This window comes from Passer montanus, unplaced genomic scaffold (assembly GCF_014805655.1).
Source record: "Passer montanus isolate IOZ18808 unplaced genomic scaffold, ASM1480565v1 scaffold72, whole genome shotgun sequence".
In the NCBI taxonomy this organism is placed as follows: domain Eukaryota; kingdom Metazoa; phylum Chordata; class Aves; order Passeriformes; family Passeridae; genus Passer; species Passer montanus.
The window spans coordinates 1,310,350-1,323,955 of NW_024372370.1; the positions used below are offsets into that span (position 1 = coordinate 1,310,350).

Sequence of the window (13,606 nt, forward strand, 5' to 3'; positions counted from 1 at the left end):
CACTACACTGTAGTTTTTGTCAATTCACTTTTGAAGCAATGCACTTTTCTGTTCCTATTCAAGTCTTCTTGTATGTCTCTCACACTCTGAAAGTGCTTTGAACTCGAACCTGGTCAAATAATTTTCATAATGCTTTTGATTTAAGTAGAATTTAATGGGAAACTCAAATGACGTTTTAAGTGACATGAACTGCTTAAGAAGAGAGCATGTGCTGTAACAGAACACATTTTCTATTTGAACTGATGCTACCTATTGTTTTCTCATCTTCCATAGATTTTTTGCAGTATTCCGACAGAAAGGGTAATTATTGCATAGATAATTGAGTAAGAGACAGGGGAAGTGGATGGACCCAGTCATGTCATTGAGTTAGCAAATGTAACACCCCTTTCCATTCTGTCTCTCCAAAGAGGATGTTTAATACCTTTTTTCTTTAGAAATTGAGCTATTCAGGCAGTAGTAAATCACTGTTCTTAACCCAGAATCCGTAGGTATCCTGAATTTTCTGCTCTTTTTCACTGCAAAAGTTTAATTACATTTTATGGACCGTGTCAGATACAGCTCTCTTTTCCCCACTTCCAATTAATGTTAAAGAAGGATGGGCTGTACCAGGATAATATCATGTCCTATTGATTTACCATTATGGTATTGTTGAAGAATGGCCTTTACATTAAGATTCTTGGCCACTGTGATTTCTCTAAGTGTGTCAGCTATTCGCTCTTAACATCTTGACAAAACATATTCGATATCACTGTCACTCCTGATTTCTCTGTCTTACAAGACACCTCTTTTCCTTTGAAATTACCTACATAACCACCTCTCTATGCAGTGTTTTGACTGTAATTGCTCATGACCTTTACCAACAGCCAGAGTTACCATTGTATTGCTGGCATTCTGACAGAAGTTCTTGGTCATGTAGAATTGCTTTGTCTCATCCTTTCCCTCAAGCACTGCTTTGTTTCCAGTACTGTGAGTTGCTACTAAATGCAAGGGGGATCACCCCACCTGTGCCAGGCTTCAGTTGTGTGAGAGTAGCTGTATTAGAGTAAAGCTGCAATTTGAAAAATTGTGCTGTCAATACCAGAGTAACTGCAAGTCTCTGTATCTTCTTTCTCTCCCCTCATTTTGTGTAGTCTGATGCAGCCCACAACTTTTATCATGGCAAAATTCAGGTTGGAAGGCACCTGGGGAGTCACTCATCTAACCTCCTTACTCAATGCAAGGTTGTTTGTGTGGCCAGACCAGGTTGCTCAATGTTTTATTCAGCATGTCTTGAAAACATATAGGGATAGAGACTACACAACACCTCAGGGCAGCTTGCTTCAATTTTTGTCTGTATCATGAGAAGCCTTTTCCTTGCATCAAGTTGGGGTCTCTCTTTTTTTTGGTTTCTACCTCTTGCTTTTCATCTCTGACATGCACTGCTGTAAAGACGCTGGCTGTGTTTCCTGAATAACCACAGGTATGGGAAGACTGCTATGAGGTCAGTCGAAATTCATCTCTTCTCAAGTTTAAAAGGCTGTTCCTGAGCTTATTTTCACAAGGCAAGTACTCTCGCCCCATGGCTGTCTGAATGCACTGCAGTTTTTCCATATTTTTTCTTGTTTTGGGCCCCAGAGTGTGTGCAATATTGTAGGTGTGGTCTAGTGAGTGTCAAGTAGAGGGAGAGTGTCACTCCCCATAATCTACTGGTGTTCCCATGAATACAGTGCAGGTGCTTGCTGCCTTGGCCGCTTACTTTGTTCAGCAAGGTGTATAAGGGAGAGTGTCACTCCCCATAATCTGCTGGTTGTGTTCCCGTGAATACAGTGCAGGTGCTTGCTGCCTTGGCCGCTTACTTTGTTCAGCAAGGTGTATTCATGAGTCCTAAGGTAAGGATGTGTAAGGTAAATCATTGAGGTGTCAGAGGAAACATGGATGCCAAACAGTATCATCTTGACTGCTGTGCTGCACTTCTGGCTGAGTCTTGGCTCCAACAGCAGTCAGGGTTGTAGCCCTCCTTTTAGTGAGGAAGCTGATGCAGATAGTAATTTCTCATCATGTGTCTAGAAGTCTTGCTGTTTACTTAGTATTCCAGAAGTGTTAGGAATGTTTGTTGGCATTATGTTACTTCCTGGTAAAAATATCATACACACTTTCAGTAGTGTTTTGGAATGGTAGTTTAAAAGACTTCTCTCTTCTCCAAAATACTTTTTTTACACCTGATCTAGACTCAAATCTTGTATAGTTTCTCTTTTGTATCTCTCCATATCTGGTCCTCTTTAGCTTGGAGAAGAGACATCTAGAAGAGAGGAAGGACCTCATCAGTGTCTGTAAGTATTGAAGGGAGAGTGCCAAAAGGATGGAGCCAGGTTCTGCTCAGTGGTGCTGAGCAACAGGACATGGGCAGACACTGGTGCACAGGAAGTTCCACCTAAACATAAGGATGAATTTCGTTACTGTGCAGGTGACCAAGCTCTGGAACAGATTGACCAGAGGGGTTGTGGAGTCTCCCTCACTGTAGATACTCGAAAACCATCTGGTTGTAATCCTGTAAAATGTGCCCTAGGATAATCCTGCTTGAGCAGGGAGGTGAGACCTGTAACCCACTGTGGTCCCTTCTGTAATAAATAGGTGTGATTTGTGCTGATAAAGTTGAAACAGTAGTCAATATTGATACAGTAATTAACATTTAGAAATAATAAAACAGTTAAAGTGTAATGCCAAAAGAGGGAGAGGAGGGGCTCCCCCCCCTTTCCTGCAGATGTTCAGAATAGGAAGAAGCAAGAGATAACTATTACTAAATTTAGTTGGAAGACAGGAAAATTTGGTTGGACATCAAGAAAATGTTAATTATATGAGATTTATTGCTTTGATGCTACAATATAAGATTGGCTTACGTTATGTTGGCTTTGGCTTACATTATACCAGCTTGGTGTGCATGTGTAATCCAAAAGGTGAATCAAAGGACGCCGAGGAAGAGGAGAGGCCTTCATCAGGGACAACCCCCAAAGAGTGGTGCAACCACCTAAAAGAGTGGAGCATGCGTGGTAAAAGGTGATGATGAGGGTGGAGATACAAAGTGTGACGAATCGAAAATGGGAGGAGATGGTGATGATGTACAGTATAAAAAGGGGAATTTTCGTCTTGGCAATTTGTACGTGAGGTGATGGGGGTCCAGTCCTGCCCTCCGTGCCCCGTGCGGTTCTTTTTGCTTATGCGCTATAATCAGAACCACAATTATTCCTTATCATAATCAAATTATATTGCCAATATTTTGAGTGTATTCCATTTTATATACTTTTAAGCTACTACATTAAAATTGCTGCTACATTTAATTTTGTTGGGTTTCTTTTATGATGGGTTAATTGGGCAAATATAACACTTCCTTCTTGACTCATTCTGTGGTAGCCTGGATTTCATCCTGTACTTCTGCTGCCCCCTTTGCATCTGAGGTACTAAACACAAGGTACACATCTTGTGAAATATGTCAAGTTAGTACATTTTGCCTTCTGGTGGGCAGGCTGGTTTGTGTGCAGGACTTTCAATAGTTAAGGTTTTATTGTTTCTGCTGACATGTGGTACTGATAAGAATCATGAGTGTGTATCTCAGCACTGCCCCCTTCTTTAGTCTACTTCCCAAGATGACAGGCTTGCATTTGAAATGTTGAGTTTCATTTGTAGTTGCTGACCAGAGGTGGACATCACATCTCTTTACACCAAATGGTGAAGCCTGAGTGACCACCCTGGATTCTGAGCTGTAAGAAATTAAATCAAGGTGAATGCTACCCTCTGGCTCATCAAAGACCATTTATAGCATTCTTTCTGCATCCATTTAATTGAACCCAAGTGTTTGTCCATAGCCTAACTAAGCTAGGCTATGGACACTGAATTTTACCACTGAAATCAGTATGTCATTTTAATTGCCCATGGATTCTGTGCACTGCAAGTTCTGTAAACAACAGTTTTATTCTTGGTTGGAGCTCAGAATGTGTGAATTTTTCTAGAAATCAAAGGTAAAAAGTTAGATCATTTTCCATCAGGCCCAGTCCGCATATACGTTAGTACTGAAAGCTTGAAGAAAAATAGAAACAAACAAATTTTCTTCAAAACAGGCTGAGAAAAATGGTCTTGGAAGTGAGAGTGTAAGTAATGAGTGAGAAATAAGGGTCTTATTCTGGTTTTCTGTTGAAGGAATGGTGTTTGCAGTGGTTTTGAATGACAGGTAGACCTAGTGATGTCCTCCTGCCTAACTCTTGCCTCCCTTTTGTGATTACATTCTTTTGGCCTCTGTTTTTGTGTATTTTCTCATCTTTTACTAAAAATTGTATGATGGCAATATGTGGAATGAGTGCTGGAATATGTAGTCATTGTGGGGATTTAGCCACCTCACCCAGACTGCGAGGACATTATTCTGCAATGGTTCTTGTTAGTGTTTTAACTTGAGGAAAAATGGAAATTCCTGTGTGGATTTTGTGAAAAGCCCATGGGGAAAAAAACGGGGGAAATGTTAAGTGTCTAGAGAAGGAGCTTGATAACATAAGCATCTATAGTAACTAATCTAAAAGAAAATTACTAAATTCAGAGTTTTTATCTCAGAGATCAGAAGGAAGGACTAGTTGAAAGAGAAACTCACCAGAATATGTAAGAAGAACTCAAGACAACTGAAAAAAAGAGCTTTCAGTGATAGTAGTTTGGTGCAGATGATCCGGTGAGGGATGAAAAAAATATACTTGCCATGATTGTCAGCTGAGATGTGATGGTTGTGGATTTATTGACAGGAATAGAAGGAGGATAATAGGTATTAATTTCTTTATTCCCCTGATTGCATTCCTTCACAGGTGCTCTAGGGAAACTGTGGCTTGAAGAATATCTTAGGCCCAAACTTATTTCTGGCAAAATAAGAACTCTGAAGAGGATGGGACAAGCCAACAGAAGCTAGGAAATTGAGGGGAAAAAATTATTAAAAATTACTATGTAGAAAACAATCTCGGAATGAATGTCATCTTTCAGATATGTTTGAGTGTATATCAATTGCTGTTGATCTTCTTCAATGCAGTTTTTAGTGAAGCCATCAAAACTTAGATTTTCTATGGAATGAGTAAGTAGGAATGTGAGCTCAGTGTTCCAGGATGTTTTCACTGAGAAGACATGGAGTACAGCACACGTATGGAGTGTGGCTTCATGTACTGTGAAGCAGTGCTTCAAAAGTCCTGTGCTGCTTGTGAGGTACAGAGATCATGCTTGGTAAGTATTAGGATGGGATGTGGGCATAGGAGAACAACTAAATTTAATTTTGATGAGATTGCATTGACCCTGCACTGTATTACTAAAGTGTATAAATAACTGAGAAACTGTATGAATGGAGAGGAATGTTTCAACACAATTTATGGAGTAGAGCTCCAGGCTTGATTTTGCCTTAGCTGAAAATTGCATAGGGAGTAAATCTCAGCAGGATGCTTACCATGCACATAGACATTTCACACATCAAACCAGTAACCTGCTCCAAGGCTGCAGTCCTTGCTGTGATGTAGTTCAAATATACCTGCTATGAAAACTTTCAGGATATGAATCCAGCCACAGGCCAAATCTTACCGAAGCTTTCTGAAGCTCATTTCAGACATGATAAGTAACACAAAGTTACATACTCAGGAACTGTCTGGCTGGGGAGAGTGCCCAAAGGGAAGGTGATAGGAAGGGCTCAGAAAGAAGACTCTCTGCCTTCTGTGGACTCTGTAGATAGAAACAGTTCTCTTAACTGTTATCTCTAGCAGGGGTCTGATTCAAGGGAGAGTGAGCATAAAAGAAAATCAACCTTTAAGAGATTTAAATTATATTACAGGTTAGTGATTTATTTATTTATTTTGATTCAGCTGTCCTAAGGTAGTGGGCCTTACTTTATTATTTGGGTTCCAGGCATGATTAATGTCTCATTAAGGTGAATATGTAGGTGGTTACGGGAAGCCTCAGGAAACCTGCTTAACAGAAACAAAACATCTTTGAAAAGACAAGCAGGTGAGCTGAGAAAGAAAAGGATTTGATAGTGGTTTTTCCATCTTTCTAGTATGAGACTTCTTACTGAGATATACTGACTGGCTGGTTATTCCTCTCTCTCCTCTTCTTGTTTATATTTACCTTTATTTATCTTGTCAAAATACCAAGAAATTTAGGTCAAAATATATCTGGATCCATCTGTTCATCTAGTCTGTTCTTTTACTGCTAGTAGTTATTATATCTTTTAATTAAGTACGCTTAGTGACAGTTTACTGTATTAATGGAGGGCATCAAGTATCTTTAATTTTGTACAGGAGGAACTTAAAAATTTTCTTCATAATTCCTGTATAACAAAATAATCTCTTTAATTTGTCGTATTGTAGTCTATATATCTTAACCTGTAACTTTTGTTGCAGTATTGGTTTAGGTGGAAACTGAAATCAGGCTCTGTATTTTAGCTATTTTTAGCAGAGGTTTATTATCATTGCAGTCTGATTGTGAACGCAGGATGTGTTTATTCACTGACATGCAGATCAGTGAATTTTGTTAAGTGTAGTTATTATTTTGATCAAATAACTTTGTGCTCTCAATCTGATGACGGACTGAGAAAATTATCAATTCCGTGATTGACCTTTCAGTTCTAGGTTTGTAAAACATTTTTATTGGTTTTGGGGGCACTTCTTTTGGGGAAATTTTGAGGTTGACCATCAGTGTGGCTGCGACCAGATTTTAAGCAGAGTCTGGAGAGTGATGCAGCACCAGAGCTGGTAGATATGATACTAGATGGAAGGAACAGATAATGTTCCCTTTAGGATAATTTGTCTTTCATGATCCTTCTGCCACATCAGGTAGTTTGGTTTGACATTAGATAGGTCAAAACTTAATCTACTGGGCTAATTTCTGAGATTCTATATGGGATGGATTATTTATTTGACATCTGCCCCACCCCTCTGTGGTTCTCTGTGCCAGCCCATTAAACCATCAGCACAACTAAATTATCAGCTGAGCTTTTACTTCAGATAGTAGTGATGCTTTGGGAGTTTAATTAGGAAAGAGCGTTAGGAAATATTTTCATTGACAGTGGACTCATTGACTCTTAAGCTTGATGATTTTTATCTCTTACTGTGAATAAACTCCCCAGTAATCTTCTACTTTTGTGATCTGTAAGCACTGCAGTACTAACAGCACGCAGAATTTAGTGTTTACTTAGACAGCTCTGGTTGGATCCCAACTCTCATTATTTCTGTCTTGTGGGCAAAGCTGCTGCAGATGCAGCTTTTGTAGCATGTTTTCTGAGCTACCACGATACAATCACTTGGCTGCCTAAGAAATGTGTACTAGCTTACACTGTTCTTTTTGATAAAACCTGTGACACTGCTGTGGATTACACTCATATGTATGTGCAGTAGTTTACCTGTGAATCACATATGCAGTGGGTAAAGAAATGTATGTATAAGATTGTTTACTGTATGTCTAGAAAAACAGCAGCATCTCTTATTGCCACATCAGCAGCTTAGAGGAAAACTATGTGTGGGTATAGATTTTTAATGGTACCATATCAAAGTGATGTATCTCACCAGCATGCTATCAATAGAATAAAACCTATATGCCTATAAACAAAATATAATTTATATTTTAAAATCTTTATTAAATAGCAGTTGTTTCAGAACTACTTGGGATTAAAATCTGTCATACCTGTGATCTAAAAACAGTTTTTGGGATGAAAAATAGACACAACCAGAAGGGTTATTTTGTGCACTCAGATTTATAGTGGCCTTTGTATACAATATCTAAACCAGGATGGCTGTCTTGGAAGCCTCAAGGCACAAGTGTGTGCAGCTTCCTACCTGGGGAGCAGAAGTTTGAGTGGGAATGGTACCTGTGAGCTGTGCATCTGTTCTTGAGGCTGTGGTGTCAGAGGCTTTGGTTGTTCATGCACTTTGTCTTCTTTAGGTGCTTTTATCAGCCATAGGTAGGCTGGCACTGCTCTGCCTTTGAGGCAGTCATTCCCTGCCTGCGCCAGATCCAACCAAAGCCAGCTGCAGGACTAACAAGAGTCTTTGGCCCGAGTTCAAGAAGCATTTGGGCAAAGCTCTCAGGCACATGGTGTGATTGTTGGGGTGTCCTGTGCAGGGCCAGGAGTTCTACTCGAGGATCCTGATCAGCACCTTCCAACTCAGCATATTCTGTGATTCTGTGATCTCCAAGGAAGTAGAAAAATTAGATTAATGCCCTTTGTCCCAAGGGCTCTAACCCACATCCCATTTGGTCTTGTTTGGCCTTTTGAAGTTAGATCACAGTACAGAAAGCAATGCAAGATTCATGGAATCAGAAAGCACTCTGTGTAGCACCTCAGGATTCTATCTCTGAGTGTATTTAGGAGGCACTGCATGGAGTAAGAAGGGCTGGGAATCCAACATTTCATTTGCTTTTCGAGGTTGTTGCTGTTTGCGAAAGTAAATTTCAAAAATCAAGTAATTGCATAATGTACCATCTATAAAGAGGCAGGGAGTGGGATCTATACTAGAAACCTCTCCTTGAGGTAACAGGAATCTACTGACTAGACCTCAAAATTGGTCTCTTGCAGTCTTCATGAGTCCGGTGTTCCTTTCCATGTGTAGCATATGATTTAAACTGCCTTTTGTGTTTACTTTTAAAGGAGGGCTAAGAGAAAGTCTCATCCATTTCCTTGGCAAAAGGCAAGTTTTGCAGCAGTGTTATTTCTGATAGAGGTTTGCTGTCTTGCTGTTGAGGATAGGCAGTAGTGAAGGATTCCTAACTTAGCCAGTTACCTACACTCTTCCTGGGCACCCTGCTTATCAGGAGATGGATATTCTTCCTAATGTCCATCTTCAGAATTTGAGCTTATTGGATCTTCTGTTAAAGCAGATGTGGAAAGAAGCTTACAGCCTCTTTCTCTTCCAGTATGCTTTCATATACTTAAAGGCAGGATGCTGTTTTCTCTAAAAGAAGTGATCACAGTACAGGCTCTCTATTTTTATTGTTTTCTTCTGTAAGTTTTGGTTTCCTGACCTGTGATTGCTCTCTCTGTCCAGCTGATAAAGGTTCTTTACATGTAGTGCTCAAAGCTGGGCTCAAAGCTGACTGGACTAGAGCAGGATATTTTTTCCAGCCCTACTGTGTTGTTGACTCATGTTGACTTCATAACCATTGTAAATGTCAATTTTTTTTTCTGTGGAAATGCTGTTACACCAATATTCCCGCAGATTTTGTTTATGTGGTTGATTATTCCTGGCTTAATCTTAGAACTTTGTTCTAGCCTTACCTGAACAGCTGCTGCAGAGCAGCAATTGTGCAGGGGCTTGTGACTGTCTCATTAGCCTTGTGCACATCATTCAGTATTTTCATTACTGGTGCTTCCCTGCTACTGGATTGAACATAACAAATCCTGAGCATATGTTCAGTTTGAGATTAACCTCTGATAAAAATTAACTCGTCTTTCTAAACAGTTTTGGAGTTCGTTTTTTCTTTTGTGGAAGTTTTTTGTTTGGTTGTTGTTTGTTGGGGTTTTTTTGGTCTAAATACCAGCAGTTTTTGTTAAATCATGTTTTTCTAGCTTGCTTGTGGGAGTGTTGTGAGCATTATCAGTGTCAAAAGTTCTACCAAGGTCAAGACAAAGTAACTGGTATGGATCTAAACAGATGATTTCTTTTCAGCATCTGCACATTTTACCAGTGGTAGAGATGAGAAACTGTGTCTGTGTGCATTCTGAATATTAGGTTTTATTACTAAAAGGTCTTCACCCCTTCTTTATTCCGTAGGAGCTGACATTGGAAATAGTGTGTATCTCCATTCAAGTGGTGTCCCCTAGGTCTGCCTGGCAGTCTTTTGTGGTGGAGGACACATCAGGCCACTCTGCTGAGCAGCTCCAGATCAACCTTTGTGACCTGTGTATTACTTTACCTGTTGTCCTTCTGCTCCTGTGCATATGAGCACATTCTGAGCCAGTGACCACTGAATACTTGTATCTTTTGGGAGAAAAGGGTCCTCTAAGGTGTTTTTTTCTTATTTTTCCCTGTTAAAAAGGAATAAGGAGCTAGGGAGTCCTAAAACAATTAACACCTTATTTTACAGAAAACTGCTGGTATTTGGTTTGGGGGATTTGTGTTCTGAAATGCTGAAGCAAAGAAGTGGTGGTGTTATAATAAACAAAACTTGCCTGCAAAACCCGTCTAACTTGGTTAACCCACCAGACTTAGGCTGTCTCTTTGAAAAATTACTGATTTATGTTAACATCTTTTAAATCAAGCATTGAGGACAAGAACTGCTTTTTCTTAATGACTTGTATCCCTTTTCCCAAGTTTAAGCTTTTTTCCTGCTTTTCAAAACATGGCTGTTTTGAACCCAATCTTTATATGGGTTGATGTTATTTGATACCATTATTCAAGGTTGTACTACTTGTCTATCTTCCTTTTAGGGGATTTGGAAGTCTGTCATCAAAAAGCTGGCCCCACAGATCAGCCTAGAGGTAGTAAATGCCTTGCAGACACATAGGGATCTCCTTCAAACATTGTTTATGAATCCTAGAAATGCACTCACCTGAAAATAATTCCTGTATCAGGGTTAGCTTTCTGTTCTAGCTTTAAAATCCATAGTGATTGCACTAAAACCTGTAAACTTGCACCTATGGAAGTGCTTCTATCTTAACTGAAAAAGTACTGAAAGACAATATGACTTCTGGAAAGTCCACTGCAGGAAACCCACCCATAGGAAGGGAAGTGTCAGTCTGAGTAAGTTTTTACAAAATTAATTATAAATATCTTGATCACATCTTCCTGTGTTTGCTGATAGAGAATTTTCTGCCAAAGTAGAGACTCCTAACTAAACCTTTTGATCCTGAAATACTGCATTTGTATGTTATAATACAGCATTTTCTATCTTTCTTGTATAACAAGCTTATGACTTATTTTTTCCCCAGGAGTTCAAGATTCTTTCACTTTATTTGAAATGCTATATTAAAAGAAAAACATAACACAACTTAAATCTTATACCAGTTAATCTAACTGCCAGTCATAATTCCATTTGGGCTTTGGAAAAAGCTGAGGAAGTTTTCATTTTCTTGTGCCCATTATCTAAAGATTAGAGCAAATAAATGCATGTACTTTCTCATTAAAAAAATACAGGATCACCAGTTCTGACTCTTTTCATTTCCCTTTAATTTGTCAATTTTTTATCAGCTCGATTTTGCTGATAGAGTGGAAAGAAGGAGACACTGAAATTAATTAAATCTTCTGTGATATTTAACTTTTTATTTAGTGTCTTGGGGAGCCCCAAGCAATAATCAATCAAAATCACTCCCCTCTGTCTATTCTCAGGGGAACTGTAATAATAACCAATTAATACAACCCTAAACTGGACAGAAAGGTCTTGATTAACCCCTACAAAAATTGATTGCAATTAGCAAAATGCTAGTGTAGTGGAAATCACCAGTTAAAGTGTTTTTGCAAAAAAAGGTTTACAATTTAGCTTGCTTGAAATACTGAAATACAGCAAAATTTTCACTTGTTCAGGCCCTTTTTGATCGTGTCTAAGGGATGAAGTCTTTTAGACACCTTGAGACTCATTTTTAAAATGACCTGCCATGGTCAGTTAACTGATAATGTATCAATTTACAACAAAAAAAAATCTGTGTGCATTGCTTGCCTTAATTTTCTACAATTCTGCTTCCTTTGAAGTGTTACTGCTCTAAAATCAAAGCATGCACACACACCACTGCAGACTGTTTTAGAAATATATGGTGTTATTCTGGTGACACCAGGTGTTGGAAGTAAAAAATGTAATGCATTATGTATTCAGAAGCATGCCTTTACTAATTGATAGTTATTGTGGGGTAAATGGTGAGCTAGTGAGAGTTTGTAATTTGCCAATCATTTATCTATTTTGAAAGAAATATTCATGTGCTGAAAGTCAGAAGTTATTTGATCATTACCTGTCTTTTTAAGTCATATGAAAAAGACAAAATGTCGTATGATTTCTCTTCTTTCTGTTTTAAGTATTATACTGTTTCTTGATTTACATCTGGCTCTCTAATTATATTATTTAATTTTTCTCAGTTAATTAGCATCACTAAGTGAGTGTTTGCTTAAGGAATGCAGAAGTGAAATTAACTGAAACTTCCATATGTCCCTAGATACTGTCAAGTCTGGGAGAAATGCTGTTCAGAATAATAACATTCATTATTCCTGTGTGTGGGCATTGGGAGTTGCCCGAGTCTCCTGTACTGGACAGTATTTGGGTGGGGAGAGTGGCACTGGGAGGGCACTGATTGATTTGTTCAGGAACTGAAACGTAACTTCCTATGGCCAAGTTGGACTAAAGAGTTATTTAATAAAGTTCTGTGCATTTTCAATATTCTGTGAGTAATGCTTATCTTTAATACTTTACAGGTAGCATCATTTTAACTCCAAAAATACAATTTTTGCTTAATCTGTAAAAATCATCCCTTCTTATTCCAGTTTTTCATTGTCAAATGCATTTGGAGTGAGGGTGTGCCAGTGTTCATCCAGAACTACTCCTTCAAACTCCCAGGCTGTATTTGCTATGAGCCAAGACCTTTCAGTGTGAGCAGTCTGTTTATGGTGCTGCTTGTATTTACTGGAGGCTGTTCCCTTTATTTGTGGCATTAAAATAAATTATAAGTGGTGCTTGTCAATTTATTTTAGTAGGAGCAAAGTTGCTCACAGGAACAGCAGTTGGTTTTTATATTGTGTATCAGTTTTTGCTGAGGAGTATATGTTGAAAATGTCTGCTGATCCCAGTGCAAGAGGAAGCTTTTCACTTAGAAGGATAGGGAAGTCTTGGGACTTGCTGTTCCCTGTCCTACTTATCCTGTTCACTCACAGTGAAATTTGAAAAAGCATGAGGAAGTGAATTGGAGGGTACTCTGCATACTACTGGATATTTGGGATCTATTTGGAGAGGTGGGATTCCAATAAAATAGCAGCATGTGTGAATTGTTTTCTTATTTCCACAGCATACCCTGAGAAAGCAGGAATATAGCAATCCATTGTCACTTCTGCCTCATGTCTCATGGTATGGACCGGGAACAGTGGCGGTTTCCCTTTCTGTGCTGAGTTCTGAGCATCCCCTTTGTTCTGCTGGTGACAGCTAACGTAGCCAGTTTAGCCATCCTCGTTTCTCATCACTTTGGCCTGTATTTGGGGTGTGCGAGGAGGCTGTTGGGGAGAGATACTAAAGCTAGTCAGAGGATATGCTAATTTATAATGGTGGCTTAATCTCCTTTGCGTGGGACCTGCTCCAGTCCTAAATTGGCTACATCTTAAGATGTAGCTTGAGGCATTCAGAACATTTTATATTGTTATATTGCCTAATTCATGCCACTTTTCTCAGCACAAACTCTAGATTGATGGAGAGGTGTAGTTGGACACTCTCCTAGATTTCAGTGCCTTAAGGTATGTGAGTTTATTCTGATGTGCCCACAAAGTAACTTGGAAGGCTTATGTCTCTAGAATGCTAATTATATTTTTAAAAATTTAAAAGGTCCTTTTCAGCTGCTCTATATGCTGTCGTGATGCAGAAATGTATCACAGATGGAAACCACCTGGTTTGTAAAAGTAAAATCCTTCACAAGAGCCGTTAGAGTGTTTCCAGAGCA

General features: G+C 39.0%; 1 protein-coding gene across 3 annotated transcripts in view; it reads left to right on the top strand.

The window, feature by feature from the left end:
* Window positions 1-13,606, top strand: part of GGACT (gamma-glutamylamine cyclotransferase) — a 29,304-nt gene that overhangs the window by 2,609 nt on the left and 13,089 nt on the right. Inside the window, exon 1 of one of the 3 annotated variants that reach the window (XM_039730388.1) lies at window positions 2,261-2,309. The exons of the other annotated variants lie outside the window; for them this stretch is intronic. The gene's annotated coding sequence lies outside the window, so the exon portion shown is untranslated. Of the gene's footprint in view, window positions 1-2,260; window positions 2,310-13,606 lie in introns of those variants that run through there. 3 annotated transcript variants of the gene reach the window in all.